General features: G+C 40.7%; 1 protein-coding gene and 1 non-coding gene across 2 annotated transcripts in view; both read right to left on the bottom strand.

The window, feature by feature from the left end:
- Nucleotides 1-20,477, bottom strand: part of LOC136877009 (homeobox protein EMX1) — a 186,371-nt gene that overhangs the window by 37,973 nt on the left and 127,921 nt on the right. The window lies entirely within an intron of this gene.
- On the bottom strand, nt 13,574-13,692 carry LOC136877843 (5S ribosomal RNA). Its single transcript, XR_010860795.2, has one exon. It is a non-coding gene; the product is annotated as a 5S ribosomal RNA (ribosomal RNA).

The following is a 20,477-nucleotide window of genomic DNA, read 5'->3' as shown; positions in this document are numbered from 1 at the left end:
CTTCAGGGCTGCCGCCAGTGGGGTTCGAACCCACTATCTCCCGGATGCGAGCTCACAGCTGCACGCTCCTAACCGCACGGCCAACTCGGCCGGTCATCATAAATAAGAAGCCATAACCTAATTATTTGGTAGAATTGGACAAACCAAGTATTCTTCAACCCCAAACAGCTGTGACTGTAGAGGTTATACTACTCTTGAATTATAATTTTCAAACTTTGCTCAGCATATTCTGTAGGTAGTTATACATTTTATACTTACTATTGTCGGTTCTAAGTTCTAACTTTTGTGCTGATGGTAAAAATGGAAGAATGTTAAGATTAGAATGTGGGCTGTTCCAACAAAAGCCTGTATAAAGCCTAGGATTTATTTGCTTTACAACATTTACTTAGTAGAATTATTATTTTATTTCTTCCCCAAGATTACAGTTTACAAGACAGGTAACTCCCCCGTCACCTGGCTAAAGCTTTGGCATGGACCAAATCAACAAGAAATTACTCCATAACTTCTAATAGTGGAAAATTACAGTAGCTTAACTGTTAAGGTGCGTTAGCGTGTCAACGGTAACATTTCTCTAACAAACCCGCTTTACATGTACAGTTGCACTTCACATTTTCACTCCCTTTGTTCAAGACAACATTAACTTTGTGGGGTTTTGAATCGATGTGGGATGATTGTAAACACAGCGCTACAACACCAGTTCCATCTTCTGTTTCAAACCTACACATATCAAGTAATTACGCTTGAATATTTCTTCGCCTTCCACTAATGGACGCGTGAAATCTCCGACAACTCTCAACAGTTGCGCATACGACACCAAAGACATTTTGAACATTTAATAAATCCTACAGACGCACACCCGATCACTGTCGTGTTTATTTCCCGTCACTATCTCGCCGCCATATTGGAAACAGCTGAACGTAGGCTCCTCCCCCGTTTCGGACGTCAATAAACAACAGGCGTATTAAAAAGTTCTCATTGCCCACTTTAATAAAACTCCACAAATTCCATAAATAGGCTATGTGTCGACGACTTAACAGCATGAGTAACAAGAAACGTCCGAGGTTGATGTAATTTCTCACTGAGTTCGTAAGGAAGACGATATAAAGGTATGTTTAAGAAATGTCACGGCTTCTTAATGACGTACCAGAACGAGTCAGGGCTTAATAAACAAAATATTATCGTCGCTTCACCGGTAAAACGTTGTATCCCACAATACTCTTCCTATCCATTATTCTCCTTAAGACTGGTCACGCCTCCCAGCCACATATGGATATGCAGTCCATCAAAACAATTTTCGTTGTGTTCATTTTTGTATGCCAGTGTGTAAAGGGAAATCAACTCTATTGTACCGTACCGTAGAAATGTATGTTTGCATAACGTATTTACACACTCCTACAGTGTAATGCATTTAAGGTTCATTTTCGTTTAACTGTCAGCATAGCAAAACGAACACAACGAAAATTGTTCTGATGAACTACGTATCCAGATGTGGCTGGGAGGCGTGATCAGTCTTCAGGAGAATAATTGATAGGAAGAGCATTGTGGAATACGAGGTTTTGCCGGTGCAGCAACGTAATATAGAAGATTGGAAATTGGATTTTCTATCATTTTGATTATGTACACATTTTAAATGGAATTAATATTTCTGAGGTTACTTGAAAGTTTGCAAAAAATGTAATAATCGAGAATAGTTTTGTTGTTATTCTAGTGCACACCTCGACTATCCCTGAAATTAAATACCTAGTTTGTCCTGTTAAGTCGCTTTCCCGAGGTGTCGTAACAAATAGAAAAAATGAACAAACAACTATCGACTTCTACTGTACACTCAAACCCACAAAAACTGGCCGGTAAAGAAATACTAAAAATGTTATACATTCTCGAAACGCGAGGATATACGTAACATGTGGATAGCTGGTGGCCGAAGAGATAATTCTAGTAATCCTGACACTAAACAACATGTTCTCCATATTTCAAACAAGAGGCTTTTGAAAGAAGATCATCTGTGACGGTCAACTTTTGTGCAGTTGAGTGTAGGCCTACATGCCTAATCGGAGGTGACAAGAAAAAGCGAAGTATGAAGCTAAATTTGAGATGTACAGACACAATTTTATAACTTCATTTGCATAGACGTTCTGGTAAATAAACTGGAATAGAATTGACAACAGAATTATGTGATAGGCTATTTAATATGTGTTCTTTTAACTTGCTCCGGAATGATGTTAAGAAATTAGTACGATAACACTTTTTCTAGCGCAAAGGCACGTTGTTTTGATTAAGTGAGGTTTAAAATATACTATAGGAGCCGACGATAAGGTAATAACAGCATCTCGCGAATAAGTGAGTAAATAAGGTGGAGTATGGCAAGATCTCTGGCTGAGTATCGGACCTCTAGCCTGGAGCTTCGAGATGGCGGGGATTGAAAAATAATATTGATAGAACGGGCGAGAGATGATCGCAATTTCGCGAGGATCAACTTGATAGCTGAGCAAACAGCAGCCGTGCCGTGCCGTGTCGCGCAGAGCCGTGTCGTACCGTGCCGAGCCGAGCAGCACTGGTCTGGTAGAACAACTTTTCTCCCAGCTCAGTAAAATGAAATGCTGTTTCTTCGTGTTGTAGTTGTCGCGGACTCGTGTTTCCGCTCCAACCCACACACACGCTTCGTTCATCTGCACCACATACTAATGAAACTCAGCTTAATCAACAGGCATTGTCTAACTCTTTTGATATTATACAGACATTGATGATATGTGGGGAAGGAATTTCCAGGCTGTAAAATACATTTTGGTACTGTAGACATGGATAAGAGCCTAAGAAGTGTACTGAGAAATAATTTGGCAATCGTCACAAGAGGACCTTTAGGAATAACACCAAGTAGTAAGCAGATTATTTATCATTCAAAAACCTTCAGGATATGAAGGGAAATAATTAATTCAGAAATATATTGTATCTGAAACGAACTTCTAAAATACGACAAACAATATCAAATAGACCTATATACTGAATTTAAAACTAGTAAAATTGAGCAATAGCAATAGACAGTTTTAAACTAAATGAAACAGTATTCTGAAAATGGATTTCTTCATGACTAATTAAAATTAGTAAATTATTAATATCCTTAATTATCTATTTAACTGTTTTTATACTGAAACATTTAACGTTCTTGGGTATTCTCCAGTGCCGTTAAACAAATTTCATTACTTACTTCAAAGTGAGTATTCTTTTATGTACGGTATTGGTTAGGCGATTAGAATGTTACATAGTTATTTTTTTCATTAATAGAATTTAAAAAATTCAAGCAGATTCTTAGAACTCTGATCACATTAGCACTCATAAAAACTATAGCTCACAAATGAGGAAAAAGATAATTCGAAGTACTTAGTGGCAAATCATTAGTTGACATTTCTTATAATTTTCATACGATCCGTTAAGGCAAGATCACCTAGCACCATTTCTTAAGTCCTGAAATCTAGGAATATATTTCATTAAAGAGTAGGATAACTTAAACTTCCGGTTATTCGAGCGAATGACGCGGAGAACATGCACGAAAAAAATCGATAAAACACAATTCAAATCTGTGAAATTTTATTAAATGGCTTGACTATCTCTGTAGGGCAGACTTTTATGAACATTAGGCCTATAATAATAGATAACTGCAGCCAATGGCCAGATAATAATAAACAAGATATTACTTTTATGAACTTTTACATTTTGAAGGTCCTCCACTAGTATCACTCTTTTGCACAAAATCCTCCAGCGTTTTTTTTTTTTTTTTTTTTTTTTTTTTTTTTTTTTTTTTTTTTTTTTTTTTTTTTTTTTTTAGTTTTTACTTCTCTTCCATAATCTGCCTTCCTCTTGATAGTTGTATCTTGTTGCTGGTAGCTGTATTGTTAAATGAAGGGTTTTAAACATTTTTTGCCATATTGAGTTAAAACTGAAGACCAAGTGGACCGATTAAATATAGAAATATTCACTTTTCACTGAAACGCTAGATCTATACTATAACACTGGATAAGACACTTTATCGTCTCAAGGCGTGGGATTTCCTTTTGTCATAGAACTACCGTCAACTGAAGCGACTACAACCACAGAGGGAGATAATGGTCAAAAACTGGTTGAAAGTAATAAGAGGATTGCCCATACAATATATTTTTGAAACCGTCCGCCTCCATCGCTAACTAGTAAGCATGCTGGGCTTTGGTCCAAGGGGTCTCGAGCTCGATTCCAGGCCGGGTCGGGAATTTAAACTTTCACTGGTTAATTTCTCTGAATAGGGGCTGAGGTAGGACACCATCCTCAGGGACACGTAGGTCGCTGATGGGTTTCAACTCGAAAGACCTGCACTAGACCTCTCCAGAGGCCATACATTATTATTATTATTATTATTATTATTATTATTATTATTATTATTATTATTATTATTATTATTATTATTAAAACTTGTATTTATCATTTTTCATAAATTCAAAACAGGTTTCTCTCTTTTTATGTGATAAATACGTAGGTCCAAACCCCTCTTACATAAGCTTTAGTACGTACGCCTAAGTAGGCCACTATTTTTTGACCGTGGGTAGCCTGCTTGACGGAATGTCTGTATTTTCTAACAAAACTCTCAGAAATCTTAACTCAAAATTAGGAAAAATAATGTAGACTACAATAGACTACAATTTTTTAATTCTTCAATTTGTATTTATCGTTTTAGGTTGCAAACCGGATAGGCTAAGCTGCACATGAATAATCGAGAGTTTACTATACAGTATTATAACACGAGGTGTAATTATATAGCTGAATCTGTACGTGCATTATGCTCAAGAGACATCGACATTAGCCTGAGGAAAAGTACTACTTAATGCCATAAACTGGTTGGGCCGCATCATTAATGGTCTGGGGATGCGGCCAACTGCAGAACCGTGCGATGTACCGCCATCTTGCTCAGGCAGCAGCGCTGATATATGATATTGCACGCCCTCCCTGTTGCTTCTCTTTGTTGCGACCGAGCACTTTTTGTCGACTTACATGTTCACATGCTAATTTCAGCCATTCGCTTGATACCCTATACTAATATAATAGAGGCAGCATTAGAAGAGGGGAGGTCTTCTAGACAGAGGGACATGTGCGAGCCAATGATGGCTCCCAGACGGAAACAGCCAATCTGATTAGGCTAAAGAGATAACAACAATTTCAAAGTATCAGAAATATCATCATCATCATCATCATCATCATTGGTTTACAGTCCTAAGGCTGACCAGTTGCAGTAAAACATTTCCAAATTATCCAGCCATTTTCCGCTTCCTTCATTGAAACATAATTATGTTCCTGGATGTCAATTGGAATGTATTTAAGGAAGATAATTTTGGGTTTTCCTCGTGGATGTTTTCATTATTATTATTATTATTATTATTATTATTATACCTCACCAACCTATGTGACATTAAATAATTATTGGTGGTATCTAGACAATATTTTAAAGCAATTTCTTCACTAGGTCCATCCGTTGTAATTAAAAGCGTCTCCATTCCCCCCTTTCGTCTTCCGTGCTCTTCTTTCATCTCTCTTCATCTTCTTAACATGTCCAAACCCTTTCTATTTTATCAATTTATATTTCTGTAACGCGTCTTCATTTTTCCACAAGGCTTCTGAATCGTACAGTAATTATCCAATGATTGCACCCAATATTCACTCATTCTCCTCATTGGAGCGTAACAGACCCTTTAGTCATTATCGAAAAGTAATTTATCTATCGTAATTTAACATATACTGACTGACAGAGCAAATGCAACACCAAGAAGGAGTGGTCAGAACTTTATGCCAGTTGCAGGGTAGACTGACGTCACTGAGGTATGCTCATGATGTGAAATGCGCCGCTGTGATGCGCACGTAGCGAACGATAAATGGGACACGGCGTTGGCGAATGGCCCACTTCGTACCGTGATTTCTCAGCCGACAGTCATTGTAGAACGTGTTGTCGTGTGCCACAGGACACGTGTATAGCTAAGAATGCCAGGTCGCCGTCAACGGAGGCATTTCCAGCAGACAGACGACTTTACGAGGGGTATGGTGATCGGGCTGAGAAGGGCAGGTTGGTCGCTTCGTCAAATCGCAGCCGATACCCATAGGGATGTGTCCACGGTGCAGCGCCTGTGGCGAAGATGGTTGGCGCAGGGACATGTGGCACGTGCGAGGGGTCCAGGCGCAGCCCGAGTGACGTCAGCACGCGAGGATCGGCGCATCCGCCGCCAAGCGGTGGCAGCCCCGCACGCCACGTCAACCGCCATTCTTCAGCATGTGCAAGACACCCTGGCTGTTCCAATATCGACCAGAACAATTTCCCGTCGATTGGTTGAAGGAGGCCTGCACTCCCGGCGTCCGCTCAGAAGACTACCATTGACTCCACAGCATAGACGTGCACGCCTGGCATGGTGCCGGGCTAGAGCGACTTGGATGAGGGAATGGCGGAACGCCGTGTTCTCCGATGAGTCACGCTTCTGTTCTGTCAGTGATAGTCACCGCAGACGAGTGTGGCGTCGGCGTGGAGAAAGGTCAAATCCGGCAGTAACTGTGGAGCGCCCTACCGCTAGACAACGCGGCATCATGGTTTGGGGCGCTATTCCGTATGATTCCACGTCACCTCTAGTGCGTATTCAAGGCACGTTAAATGCCCACCGCTACGTGCAGCATGTGCTGCGGCCGGTGGCACTCCCGTACCTTCAGAGGCTGCCCAATGCTCTGTTTCAGCAGGATAATGCCCGCCCACACACTGCTCGCATCTCCCAACAGGCTCTACGAGGTGTACAGATGCTTCCGTGGCCAGCGTACTCTCCGGATCTCTCACCAATCGAACACGTGTGGGATCTCATTGGACGCCGTTTGCAAACTCTGCCCCAGCCTCGTACGGACGACCAACTGTGGCAAATGGTTGACAGAGAATGGAGAACCATCCCTCAGGACACCATCCGCACTCTTATTGACTCTGTACCTCGACGTGTTTCTGCGTGCATCGCCGCTCGCGGTGGTCCTACATCCTACTGAGTCGATGCCGTGCGCATTGTGTAACCTGCATATCGGTTTGAAATAAACATAAATTATTCGTCCGTGCCGTCTCTGTTTTTTTTCCCAACTTTCATCCCTTTCGAACCACTCCTTCTTGGTGTTGCATTTGCTCTGTCAGTCAGTGTATTTATTTTGCCTTTAGAAGGTAGGCTTACATCTTTGTTCCATAGGAGTCGAAAACTTTCTGACAGAAGACACTCGTTATCTTCCGCATTTTATTGCTCATCTCTGTTTTCTCCCTTCTCTTGTCATCACATTTGTCTTGCCTTTCTCCGCACTATTACTAATTCTTCCAAATTATTTGCTGAATCTTACATCCTTTCCTCAGATCATAATTTCATCAACAAAAAGTGTTATTTACAGTTTTGCACCTTCGTGAGGTCCTTGCTCTGCTCCTCACATCATCCACCATAATTTATAAACTCTAAAGGTGTTCATAAATGTAATAGTTCCATAGCAGTTCAATGATTTGTAGATCATTGCTTTAAGTATTGACATAGAGTAAGAAATAATTGCGTACATAAGTTAATATTTAATTATTTTACTATCTGCTTGACTTTTTTCATTTAGTCTACAAATGTATATTGTTTAACGACAATAAAATTACTCTTTTTTACCCTATTTTTTGTCCGGCCCACGGTGTAGGGGGCAACATGTCCGCCTGTCACCCGGCGTCCCCGGGTTCGATTCCCGGCCGGGTCAGGGGTTTCTAATTGTACGTGATTAATATCCCTGGCCTAGGGACTGGGTGTTTGTGTCGTCCTTAACATTCCTTTCCTCACATTCAACACTTTACACTTCGCAATTTCCAAATACACGCAGGTTCCTAACATATGGCTCAAGTAGGTCGACGCCCCGAACAAATGGCATTTTAAATAAAAACATACCCTATTTTTACTCAGTGGCCTTTAATATTTGATCGCAATCCTCTTCAGTCCCACTTAAGCAAACATGTCTTTCATTACGTAGGCCTATGTTTAAGTAAATGAAACATTATTTTTTTGTACCGGTACCGGATATTATATTCAAACATTTTTTTTCTGTTATTTATGGAACAGAAAGGTTATAAAGCGAATTCTTGAAGATTTCTGTTCATCAAAAAAATATTTTTCTTCATAAACAATTAATAAAACCTAAGAGAGCAAATACAGTTCTTGCTGTTTAAAGAACAATATTATTTCATACGTAAATGATCACAAATATATAAAGCATTGGCCATGTATTGGTCATCATTGTTTAAGTAGTAGGGGAGACTCAGATAAATCCGCAATATTAAAACAAAATTGAAAGTATGACACATTTTCAGAATGATTATCTCTGTTAATTTAGCGAGAGCATCAGATTTTATATACGGTACAAATAATATAGTGCTCGTGTTGTATTTCTTTTGACTATTTAGCGAACAAATATGATACACAACTAAATAAGTAACCTAATGAAAATGAAAAAAGGGCAATTATGAAACAAATCAAATGCATGGGTATTCATAACCTACAAAGTCCGGCTCGTTGGCTAAATGTTTAGCACTCTGGCCTTTGTGCAAGGAGTACCGATTTCGATTTCTGGTCAGGTCGAGGATTTTAACTTTCACTGGTTAACTTCTCTGGGTCGAGGGTTTGTACTGTTTTCAGCATTAGAATTCATCTTAGGTGGGGTCCCATCCTCACAGAGGCGCAGGTCGCCTAAAAGGTGTCTACTCGAAGGATGGATGAATGGTCAGAAAATGTTACCTCGCAACCGTTGCCATCTGAAATTAGCAGCCGTTTATGGATGGCCATGGCCGGCAGACATATTTATGATCATTTGATTTTCGCAAAGGGAAAAGTGGTTTCTTTTCTCTTTTTATTTCAGTTAATTCACTTTATTATAATTGAAATACTTGGACTATATATGCAGCAGTCGGGGTAATTCCTCAGCATGGTACGGCTAATTCTGCATTAGTCCGTGAATTCGTTGCCAATAACACTGGAAATTATACTATTTGAAAGTAGTAATAAATATTGTAGACGTACATACGTTAAAGAAGCTTGTCCTTCGAAACACAGTAAACAGAAGTTCTGAAATTAATTGATACTTCTACAACCACATTGCACAATTTACAACCTATACCATCAGAGTATAGACCTCCTTCTCGCGCCGGGGAAAAGCTACAGTGAAGTTACATTTCACTTACTGCCGAATTAACCGAATCTCCACTGAGCAACAAGAAAATGAATTTTACTAAATTTTACCTGGCAAAAGTTGTACCTCTCCCTTTTAACCATCACGAACTATTTCTTCATCCAAACAAATCATCCCGTCCTTATAGGCATTATGTGGTTTAGAACAACGGAGGATGTTTTGTTCTTCCTCTGGGTGAAACATTCTAATGGTAAATAGAACTGTTAAGCTTACATTAAGGTTCTGAGAGGAACAAAGAGGGATCTACGCAATTAATCAAGCAGATCAGGTAATTTGATCTCAGCATAACATCTGTTGTTAAGAGAGTGAGACATATCTTGGCATGACCGTTATCTCATGAACCTATCGTGGGTTCTGCCACGGAACCGTTCATTACCTGCGACCCCTCTCTTGTTGCAGATGTGCCAGCCCATCGATAAACAATCGTCTTATCTCTGTTTGCTGAAGTGATGAAGACTTTATATTTATTCCACCTAGCGGGAAAAGAAATACACTTTAGAAGAAAGTACAGTCAATTCATTTAAAAATAATAATTATCCACAGGAACTCAAAGCAGATTATATAGGCCTACACATTTTATTGCTATTTTGAAGAAATATTTGTAAGCTATAGCTGTTACGACTGGAATGTGTAACTCTCAGCACATGATTAGAAGACGTACTTTAATTTTGGAAAGCTTTGCCTGTTGGTCAACCTCTAGTAAGAGGAATCTGAATGGCCTATCGTCGCTGCGCGAGCAATACCGCGTAGGCCCTACCTGGCAATGCTCTTCCTATCCATTATTTTCCATAAGACTGGCCACGCCTCCCAGCCACGTACGATATTCAGTCCATCAGAACAATTGTTGTGTTCATTGGCCTATGCTTATGTGTAAAGAAAAATGAACCTCATCGTACCGTACAACAGAAATGTATGTTTCAATGACGTATTTACACACCCCTTCAATATCGTCGCTCCACCAGTAAAAGGTTGTATTCCACAAAGCTCTTCCTATCAATTATTCTCCTTAAGATTGGTCACGCCTCCCAGCCACGTATGGATATGCAGTCCATCAGAACAAATTTTGTTGTGTTCATTTTCCTATGCCCATGTGTAAAGGAAAATGAACCTTACAGTACCGTACTGTAGGAATGTACGTTTGCATTACGATGGCCTAGACTGAATACCTCGTATCTCAAAAAGTTCTTCCTATCCATTATTTCCTTAAGACTGATCACAACTCCCAGCCACACATGAATATGCAGTCCATCAGAACAATGTTCGTTGGGTTTATTTTCCCATGCTGACACGTAAAGGAAAATGAACCTTATAAGAATTATACTCTAGGAGTTAGTAAATACGTCACGCAGACATACTTTCCTATAGTACGGTACGGTAAGGTTCATTTTTCTTCACACGTCGGCATAGGAATAAAGAACACAACGAACATTGTTATGATGGATTGCATATTCATGTGTGGCTGGGGGCCGTAACCAGTCTTAAGGGAAATAATGGATAGGAAGGACTTTGTGAGATACGAGATTTTCATTCTAGACCATCGATTACGTATTTACGCACTCCTAGTGTACAATGCATGTAAGGTTCATTTTCGTTTAATCGTCGACATAGGAAAACGAACACAACGGACATTGTTCTGATGGACTGCGTATCCATAAGTGGCTGGGAGGCGTGACCAGTCTTAAGGAGAATAATGGATAGGAAGAGTATTGTGGGATACAACGTTTTACCGGTGAAGCGACGATATAATGTATGTAAGGTTTGTTTTAAGGTTCGTAAACCTAATATTATAAACGTAAGTAATGGAGAAGATAGGTCAGATAGGAGAGATGTGTCTGGCAGAAACACTAGTGCACTGATTTATCAATGATTAGACGACTGCCTTGGCGAATGGTTTGATGCACTCTCGTGATCTTTTCTGGCGTTGAAGAGGACATTGGCCGACCTGGGCACACATCGTAATCAATCGATCTTCCACCCCTTCTTAAGGCGGGGAAAACCGCTCTAATATTTGGAAGCATCCCATAATGTGCTCCCCAAAAGCTGTCTTCAGCATTTCATACCATTCTGAAGCAGTTTTCCTATCTTGAAGCAGAATTAGATGCTCCATTACACTATTCGCAGAGAGCACGAGTGTAGCGTCACTCCAGATACAAAAAACAAGCAAGTTTTCAGGAAAATGACTCATCGCAGCACGACGGTGGGGCCTACTGCTTTTGATGCTTCACAGTGGTAACAATGCTCCATACGAGGCGAGAAGTACAATCTGGTAATTAAATGACTAGACCTCGTAAGTGGAACTTATGCTACATTCAGATAAAACCCCGTGCAAAACCCACATAGTAATTTTTAAGCCATTTAGGTTTGGTTTTTAAATGTATTAACTCGTTTACGATGGCGTGTACCTCCGGTGGTGCATGACGGCCGCGAAGAAGGACGCATGTGTACAACGGTGGTACATTCCTTCATGCTGATTCTTATCTCTCTGCCTCCTTAGTAGATTTTTTGAGGAATTCAATTCTTGTCATGACGTATGACGTGACCCTGGCGTCAATAATATGGGATATATGACGACGAGAAATATCTCCCGTAAAAGAAACCCAGTGGCAGAAAAACTTGGCGAGTGTACAAATCGCTGCAGTTTTATCTGCGTTAATGATTTCCAGATGAATTGAAAATGAAGTGAAAATCCACAGCCTGTTTTCCGTCATTCGACCGGGTCAGGAATGGAAGGATATGAACTGTTCCGGCTGCCGAAGCCTGTCGCACTCCTCTGAGGCAATGATTAATGAATGGCAGGTGAAAGGAAATGATAATAGAGAGTGTTGCTGGAATAAAAGATGACAGGGAAAACCGGAGTACCCGTAGAAAAACCTGTCCCGCCTCCGCTTTGTCCAGCACAAATCTCACATGGAGGACCGGGATTTGAACACGGAACCCAGCGGTGAGAGGCCGGCGCGCTGCCGCCTGAGCCACGGAAGCTCACCGGATGAATTGGTGTTCCTAAAGAGAATTGGATAAGTTTATTGCCGGATTTATAAACTACCGAGGGAGTTGACCGTGCGGTTAGAGGCGCGCAGCTGTGAGCTTTCACTGTCAGCAGCCCGGAAGATGGTTTTCCGTTGTTTCCAATTTTCAAACCAGGAAAATGCTGGGCCTGTACCTTAAGTAAGGCCACGGCCACTTCTTTCCCACTCCTAGCCCTTTCCTACCCCATTGCCGCCATAAGACTGTCGGTGCGACGTAAAGCCAATTGCACAATATAATTATGTAAACGAGTCCGTTGGGCCCGGGCCCACTGCGCTAATTTTTTGGGGGGGGGGTGAAAAGTTTGCAAAATGTAATAATTCATTATTGCCTTTCTGTCTGGCTCCATGGCTAAATGGTTAGCGTGCTGGCCTTTGGTCACAGGGGTCTCGGGTTCGATTCCCGGCAGGGTCGGGAATTTTAACCATCATTGGTTAATTTCGCTGGCACGGGGGCTGGGTGTATGTATTGTCTTCATCATCATTTCATCCTCATCACGACGCACAGGTCGCCCATGGCCGTCAAATCAAAAGACCTGCACCTGGCGAGCCGAACATATCCTCGGACACTACCGGCACTAAAAGCCATACGCCATTTCCTTCATTTCATTGCCTTTCTATAAAGAAGTTTAATGTTAATTTAGGCTATAGTCTATACTTTGAATTGAAATGAAATAGTTACTACATTTTATCAATTAATAGGCTAATTAAAACAATGTTAATTATCACTATCAATAAAAAGTTTCAAAATATTTTAAAATTATAATTTTGAACACCATTAAATGTAGCTACTTATTACTTAATGGCACGAGTGTGAGTGAGTGTGTAAGAGCGTTAGTGGGAGAGATTGGTACTGGGTCCGAGTGTGTGTTGGTCCAGGCGGCCCGTGTGGCTCAGTGGAGTGAGTGCGTAGGCACGTGTGGCTTAGTGGCGTGTGCGAGTGTGCCTGTGCGGGAGAGTAGCCTAACAAGAAGTTTAAAAATACGTGTTTTTCACAATTCACTTCGTTGATCTTACAAATGCTTATTTTGTAGATCAATAATCAACTACCCTCAATCCTTAAATATCAAGTTTTATTAGGCCTATTATCCTGTCGGCTCAACTTATCATACGCCCTACATTGGAGAGGCGGGCACCTTAGAGGAAATTAAGTGCAACAATAAGCTTGATTCCTGTATAGTTACAGAGTTGGAAAGTTGAGGACATGGGGTTAATTTGACTTTTAAGTAAAACGATAAATTTCGACATTTTTGCAGGCGTAAGGCCCAAGTTGTTGACAAGGGGTTATTTTGAGATCATAAAAGTAGGTAAAAAGTGAATCGAGCCAACGGCACGTAGTGTTCCCAAGCGGTCGCCCATCCAGGTACTGACCACGCCCAGTGTTGCTTAACTACGGTGATCGGACGAGAACCGGTGTATTCAACACGGTATGGCCGTTGGCAAGAAAGGTAGTCTTCATAGATGCATGTATACAGAAGGCACGCCAAAATGTGCAGTGCCCAAGGCGCCAAGCAGTCTAAACCCGGGACGGAAGCTGGACTATCTTTCGAGATAGTCTTGACGAGAGGAAGAGGCAGGTCGCGTTGTTCTTGCCTAGCTTTCCGGTGGATCACCGTGTTACACCAAATCGTCGCTCGACCGGTAAAAGGTTGTATTCCACAAAGCTCTTCCTATCAATTATTCTCCTTAAGACTGGTCACGCCTCCCAGCCACGTATGGATATGCAGTCCATCAGAACAAATTTTGTTGTGTTCATTTTCCTATGCCCTTGTGTAAAGGAAAATAAACCTTACTGTACAGTACTGTAGGAATGTACGTTTGCATTACGTATTTACGCACTCCTAGTGTACAATGCATGTAAGGTTCATTTTCGTTTAATCATCGACATAGGAAAACGAACACAACGGACATTGTTCTGACGGACTGCGTATCCATATGTGGCTGGGAGGCGTGACCAGTCTTAAGGAGAATAATGGATAGGAAGAGTATTGTGGGATACAACGTTTTACCGGTGAAGCGACGAAATAATAGGTGGAAAGGCACCGACGGTATTATCTGCGAGGCCTGCGGAGTCTTCGACCTTCACGCCCTTCGCGACTCTGCTTTTTTTTTTACCAAAACCCCAATTCTTCTAAGAGTGGGCCCTCTTCCCTTTTCCTTCGATTTTTTTTTTTTTTTGCTTTACGTCGCACCGACACAGGTATGTCTTACGGCGAGGATGGGATAGGAAAGGCCTAGGAATGGGAAGGAAGCGGCCGTGGCCTTAATTAAGGTACAGCCCCAGCATTTGCCTGCTGTGAACATGGGAAGCCGCGGAAAACCATCTTCAGGGCTGCCGACAGTGGGGTTCAAATCCACTATATCCCGATTACTGGATACTGGCCGCACTTAAGCGACTGCAGCTATCGAGCTCGGTTTGATTAATATTAAGAGATGATTATTGACCAGCTTACTTCCTCTTAAAACTAGAATTACTGCCACTAATGGGCGGAAAGGCATCGAAAACACTCTGCCAGTGCCGTTCAACGGATGCATCTTTCGTATATCTACCACAACTATACGGAAGAAGGAAAAAATTCCACGTACAGCAGGAAGAGGAAAAGTAATTATGAACGTGTTAATCCGCCCGAATCACATGTGACCACAAAGATCGAGGATACTACAGGAAATTTATAAGTCAATAGTCTAGAACAGTTATGAACAAAGGAAGTTAATAATATAAGTACTCCCAATAAATATGAGTTGCAACTTATTGAGTGCGTTAACATGAGGTTGAACGTAAATAGTGCACCAGTATCCTGATGGATTCCTTCACTGCTGTGAGGGTAACGGCTATGGTGACCAAACGCGCTAATTTACGTACGACATTCATACTTAGTAATGTAAGTTACTTTCTGACTGTCCTACTTCCTTGCCACCAAGACTTACTTTTATCATCACAAAATATTTCTCCTTCAGTCGTTCTGTCAGTTGCATATGTGTTTTTATATACGGCACAATACCAAATTAAGGTCACCGCTATTCTTTCAATCAGCCGTATTTATAGTAATCTGCCAATACTCCATCGATAGTAGTTGATAGCACCCAGGGATTATTACACTCATGTTAATCCTGAATAGAAACTTGCACTTCACATGGAGACTGCAACTTGGCAAATCGATCAATAGTTTTGTCGATGTGCTATTATCTTTCAAATCTCATCACAGATATTTCCGCATCCTTTGTTCATTTAAGTACAATAATTTTAACTGAAAAATGAACCAAAAATCAATTATCTACACTGAAAAATTGAAACTGGAAATATTTTTATCTTGTATTTGTTTTGTAGTCCGCCTCTGTGGTGTAGTGGTTAGCGTGATTAGCTGCCACCCCCGGAGGCCCGGGTTCGATTCCCGGCTCTGCCACGAAATTTGAAAAGTGGTACGAGGGCTGGAACGGGGTCCACTCAGCCTCGGGAGGTCAACTGAGTAGAGGTGGGTTCGATCCCCACCTCAGCCATCCTGGAAGTGGTTTTCCGTGGTTTCCCACTTCTCCTCCATGCGAATGCCGGGATGGTACCTAACTTAAGGGCACGGCCGCCTCCTTCCCTCTTCCTTGCCTATCCCTTCCAATCTTCCCATCTCTCCACAAGGCCCCTGTTCAGCATAGCAGGTGAGGCCGCCTGGGCGAGGTACTGGTCATACTCCCCAGTTGTATCCCCCGACCAAGAGTCTGAAACTCCAGGACACTGCCCTTGAGGCGGTAGAGGTGCGATCCCTCGCTGTGTCCGAGGGAAAAACCGAACCTGGAGGGTAAACAGATGATGATGATGATGATGATGATTTGTTTTGTAGTGTAAATTGAAACATGTCCCATTTTGCGGCTGGACTGAGTTCGTCACCCTCATCTTTGCTGATTCTGAGTCTATAGCAGAAGTCGACGTAATACTGCTCCTGGCTCCAACCATAAATCTTACTCAAGGAAATATTTTTTAGGATGTATGGGTTGTATCTATAATTTATCTATAGCTGCATCACCTTATTTACAGTAACATAGAGAATATTAAACAATGAAGATAGCTTTTATTGTATTTGTTTCATCCGCTTTCTCCGACTGAAGTACAGCAAGTCACCTTGCCTGCGTATATCTTCTTCATCTTAAAATACTAAGTTACATGAAGATGTAGGCCAACTTAATATGGACCAACTTTTATACCTGAGAAGTAGCTGTGTAATAAACTGGTACTATCTTCGCCTTTACAGCCTCTTAACTGGAAGATTAATGGCCATACGCGTTAATGGAGGTTTCAGAATTGAGCTTAGGGGGAGGGACATAATGAAACTACTAGTTATTTAGTAAATTTGACAATTTCGCTGTCGTAAAGTGCTGAGATGATCTGATATCTACCTTAAAATGCCAAGGAAGAAAAGTTGTTCTCGTTATGGATATTCCCATTAAAATTACAAGTGAGGTGTCTGTCCGCTCTGTCTTAAATATTCACAACGATACATACAAAATATGGCGTCATGAAGCAGTAATCAAGCTGTATTATAGCCTCTAGTTAATGTCGCTTTCAAGACCTTCAGTGTTAGAACTTGAAATGCAAGCCTTGTCCAGTACTCGAGTGTAAAGTAAACACAACGTTATCTGTATGAGAAATGTAACATATTTAGCCTGAGAACTTGTAATTCCACGTGGGATCCAGTGTGGGCCTCCCAATATCCTCGCAAATTTCTGGATGAGATAGGGGAGACCGGGGCTAGTTGTTACAGGGGCAGGTTGTTACAAATATATTTTTGAAAGAACCAATAGGACCTGCACACCCCTCTCCATATCAAGTGTTGACCTTGCCGTCCCTCACAATCCGGAGAAGTCTCAGGCTGCGTGTGGATCTGTGAATTTTTTTAAGAGGAAAATTCTATTTTTGCTGTGTGTTTAGGCAGCGTCTTGCACCTTTCCGATCTTTAACCACGTGATCAAATATACAGGTAAACAGATTTTTTCTGTTTGTGATTTAAGCCCTCAGACATAAGCCCTTGTTTTCTAGTATAACATAATTCTGTCTTTCCTGTGTGATTAACTGTAACACAAAATATAAAATGGCGGCTACTGGGGCTAGTTGTTACTTACAACGCGGGGCATGTTGATACATGTAACAACGTGCCCCATGTTGTTCTTATTTCGATTCTCTCGTTTCTTACGGAGAACGTGGTTCATTCCTTTAAGAAGACAACTGAAAGGGGTAACACAGACATGGGGACATTCGAAGTAGCCGCTTTACAAGTAAGATCAAATGAATCGTCCATTAGGAAAACTGCTACAGCGTTCTGAATTCAATTAATGACTTTGCACCATTTCACAGTATCTAGAAACAATGTGAGGAACAGAATTATCGGCTGCGCTAACTACGAACTTTCCCCTTTCCCCTGATGTTACTGCACCAAATTGCTTTACACCCTTTACTGCAAAAATTTTGCTGGGACCCTTAACTGTAGTGACAGCTGTTTCATCGCAGTTCCAAAGATGTACCGCAAGACGGTTCTTCGTGGAACAAGCCTGTCTCAAGCAGATCCACAGTTACCATTAGCACAGAGAGTCTCAAATTACCAGAAACATTAGAAGATGAAAATTCAGCATTACGGCATATTAGTCCGCAATAAATTCGTCCAAACTCGAAAGCAGGTGAACGAGCAAGAAAAGCTAATTGTCGTAAAGTTAGGATGTCCTTAGCACTGACATAAAAATTCGTAAAAATAAAATTCAAAAAGAAGAAGAAGAAGAGAAGTGCAGGGAAGAAAACTCAAATGCTTTGGAACTGCAACGAGACAAAGAAAAAATCTGAGAAAGAGACCCTTACGGGGCAGGAAGTTAAAAGAAAGTGCCGGATTCCAAGTCCCTCTTCTTCAGAAGACGAAAAATGTGTTGGATGTCAAGGGTATTGGTCTGAAGGAAAAATTAGGGCGGAATGGATTCAGTGCAAAACGTGCAAGTTTTGGTGTCACTGAAACGTGCTTCTAAAAAAATCAATGTTATTTTTGTAGTAATTGTAAGACTGATAACGATGATAGTGGTAATGACCAAGAATGTAGAGCAGAAACGTAACCTAGGCCATGTCTTTTGATTCACCAACCCTAGTAAATCATGTCACTACCTGTCATTTTATTATAATAAAAATGATGTTGATTATGTTTTCACTGTTTGCTTCTTGGTAATGATCAATTTGAGATATAAATTATTTTAGAGAGGCATTTTTTCATATTTTTTGTCTTCACTGTAGGCTACGTGAATGAACTTCAACTCAGACCATTATAAACTTTGTAGAGTATTGGTTTAAAATGATGTTAATTAGGTCATAGGGGAAGGTGATAAACTATTATATTAATTGCGTATGTACGTTCAGTCCTCAGCCATAAGCCTGGTTGGATCCTCAACAGCTCCGCCCTCAGCTGTCATAGATGGCCTAGGCATCACTGAAGAGGCGTACTAGGGAAATGAGGAGTTAGGTAGTTTCCCGTTGCTTTCCTCACTGAGCCAGATGTTGCTATTACATATCAGTCTGCCAAGCCCACTGAAATGCATGCAACAACTGACCCTACGAGCAACATTTTCACACTATCCATAACAGGGACTGGCTGCATAAGGAATGACATTACTAGCATCGCTCATACCTAAGTCACTTTCATATTGTCAAAGCCAAGGATAAGACTGAGACAGATAATTATGTTATGTTTAATGAATGGGCTAAACTTATTTTGAATTTAAAATGAAAATTATAAATATTTATATTTTCAATGACATTTTACTCTATGTAACAAAGTGCCCCTCGCATGTAACAAGAATACCTAAGCAGATAAAAATGCATCTTATTGACAAATATGTGCATGTTCTAGAATTTTTCAACTGCTATTCTTATGATAAAGGTTTGTTCTTTCTATCAGCAAAATTGAAATTTAACTTCCTATTCACCTTAAAATTTAAAAAAATGAAAACCAAAAATCGTAACAACATGCCCCGGTCTCCCCTACCGTATTTAAAAGTGTGTGCATGTATTCTGCTTTTTTCCTCTCTCCGTCGCTTTTCTCAGGCCCTGATGAGGTCGAGAATGTGGACAGTGTCGCAAATACGGTCTTGGTCCAGTTTTACGACTAGATGATCCTCCTGATGCCAACCGTACGCGGGATCATTTATTCAACTAATACGAGGTTTCAGTGGTGGATGGCAGTGTAGGGTGCTGAGTGTAAACGATAAGGAGGGTATGAAGACAAACACAAACACCCAATTCTCGAGCCAGATGAATTAAGCAGATGCAATTAAAATCTCCAGTCTGACGTGGAATCGAACTCGAGACCCTCTGGCGCGATGGGCAAGAAGCCGGACCTGCACACGTAGTCTGTACGTATTGTTATTTTACTCAGATGGTAGAAGTTGGTCTTTCACTGTAGCATCCTGGGTTCACGTTTCAGTGCCTGCGTATTACAGGGCGGATTTCTATGACAAGTCATAATTTTTCCCTTAATATTATATAATGTAGTCTTGTAATTTCAACACGTTTCCAAGCATGATAATCAAAATTAACAGGTGTTATTGGGCTTATAAATGCATATTAGGTTTTTAAAGTTTTGTGGCATATTTTGAACGAAATCATTATAACGACATATTTTGATGATTTGAATTTGAATTCCGTTTTATAAAAATCAGGGTAAGCTCTACAAATTATTTTTCAGGATATACTGGAATACACTTCTACCGACATTGAAAAGTAATGTATAGAATGTTTCTAGCAGGTAAGAGCTATTGTTTGTTCTTTGGATCAGTTGCTGAAAACCGGGCTATTGTTTTCACTAAAGCAATTATTTATCTGCAGATTTCCAGGAATTTTCTCCACGTGATTTAACTCTATTCAGTTACACTCCAGTTACATCATACTCATGGATAACAGGAGAGGATTGTCATTCAATAACCTTAAGATACATGTGGTCATAAATTGCACCAATTCTGACAATGGAGACTAGATCAGGTATGAAAGCTTCATTCAAATGACATATTCAAATAACATATATTCTGTGAATAACGTAAAACTGATTGAATATTGAACAGTGAAAGTAACTCTACAGTTACTTTAAGTACCTATTCAGCATTATAGTATATTAAGGTTAAGGATTTTGAAGAATTAAAACTGCATTAACTCTACATTGATTGCAGCCTGTAGTATTTATAATAAAAGTGTTTCTGTATGTAATGTAGATG

Source organism: Anabrus simplex, chromosome 7 (assembly GCF_040414725.1).
Source record: "Anabrus simplex isolate iqAnaSimp1 chromosome 7, ASM4041472v1, whole genome shotgun sequence".
NCBI lineage: Eukaryota > Metazoa > Arthropoda > Insecta > Orthoptera > Tettigoniidae > Anabrus > Anabrus simplex.
This window is presented reverse-complemented; position numbering and strand designations above follow the sequence as displayed.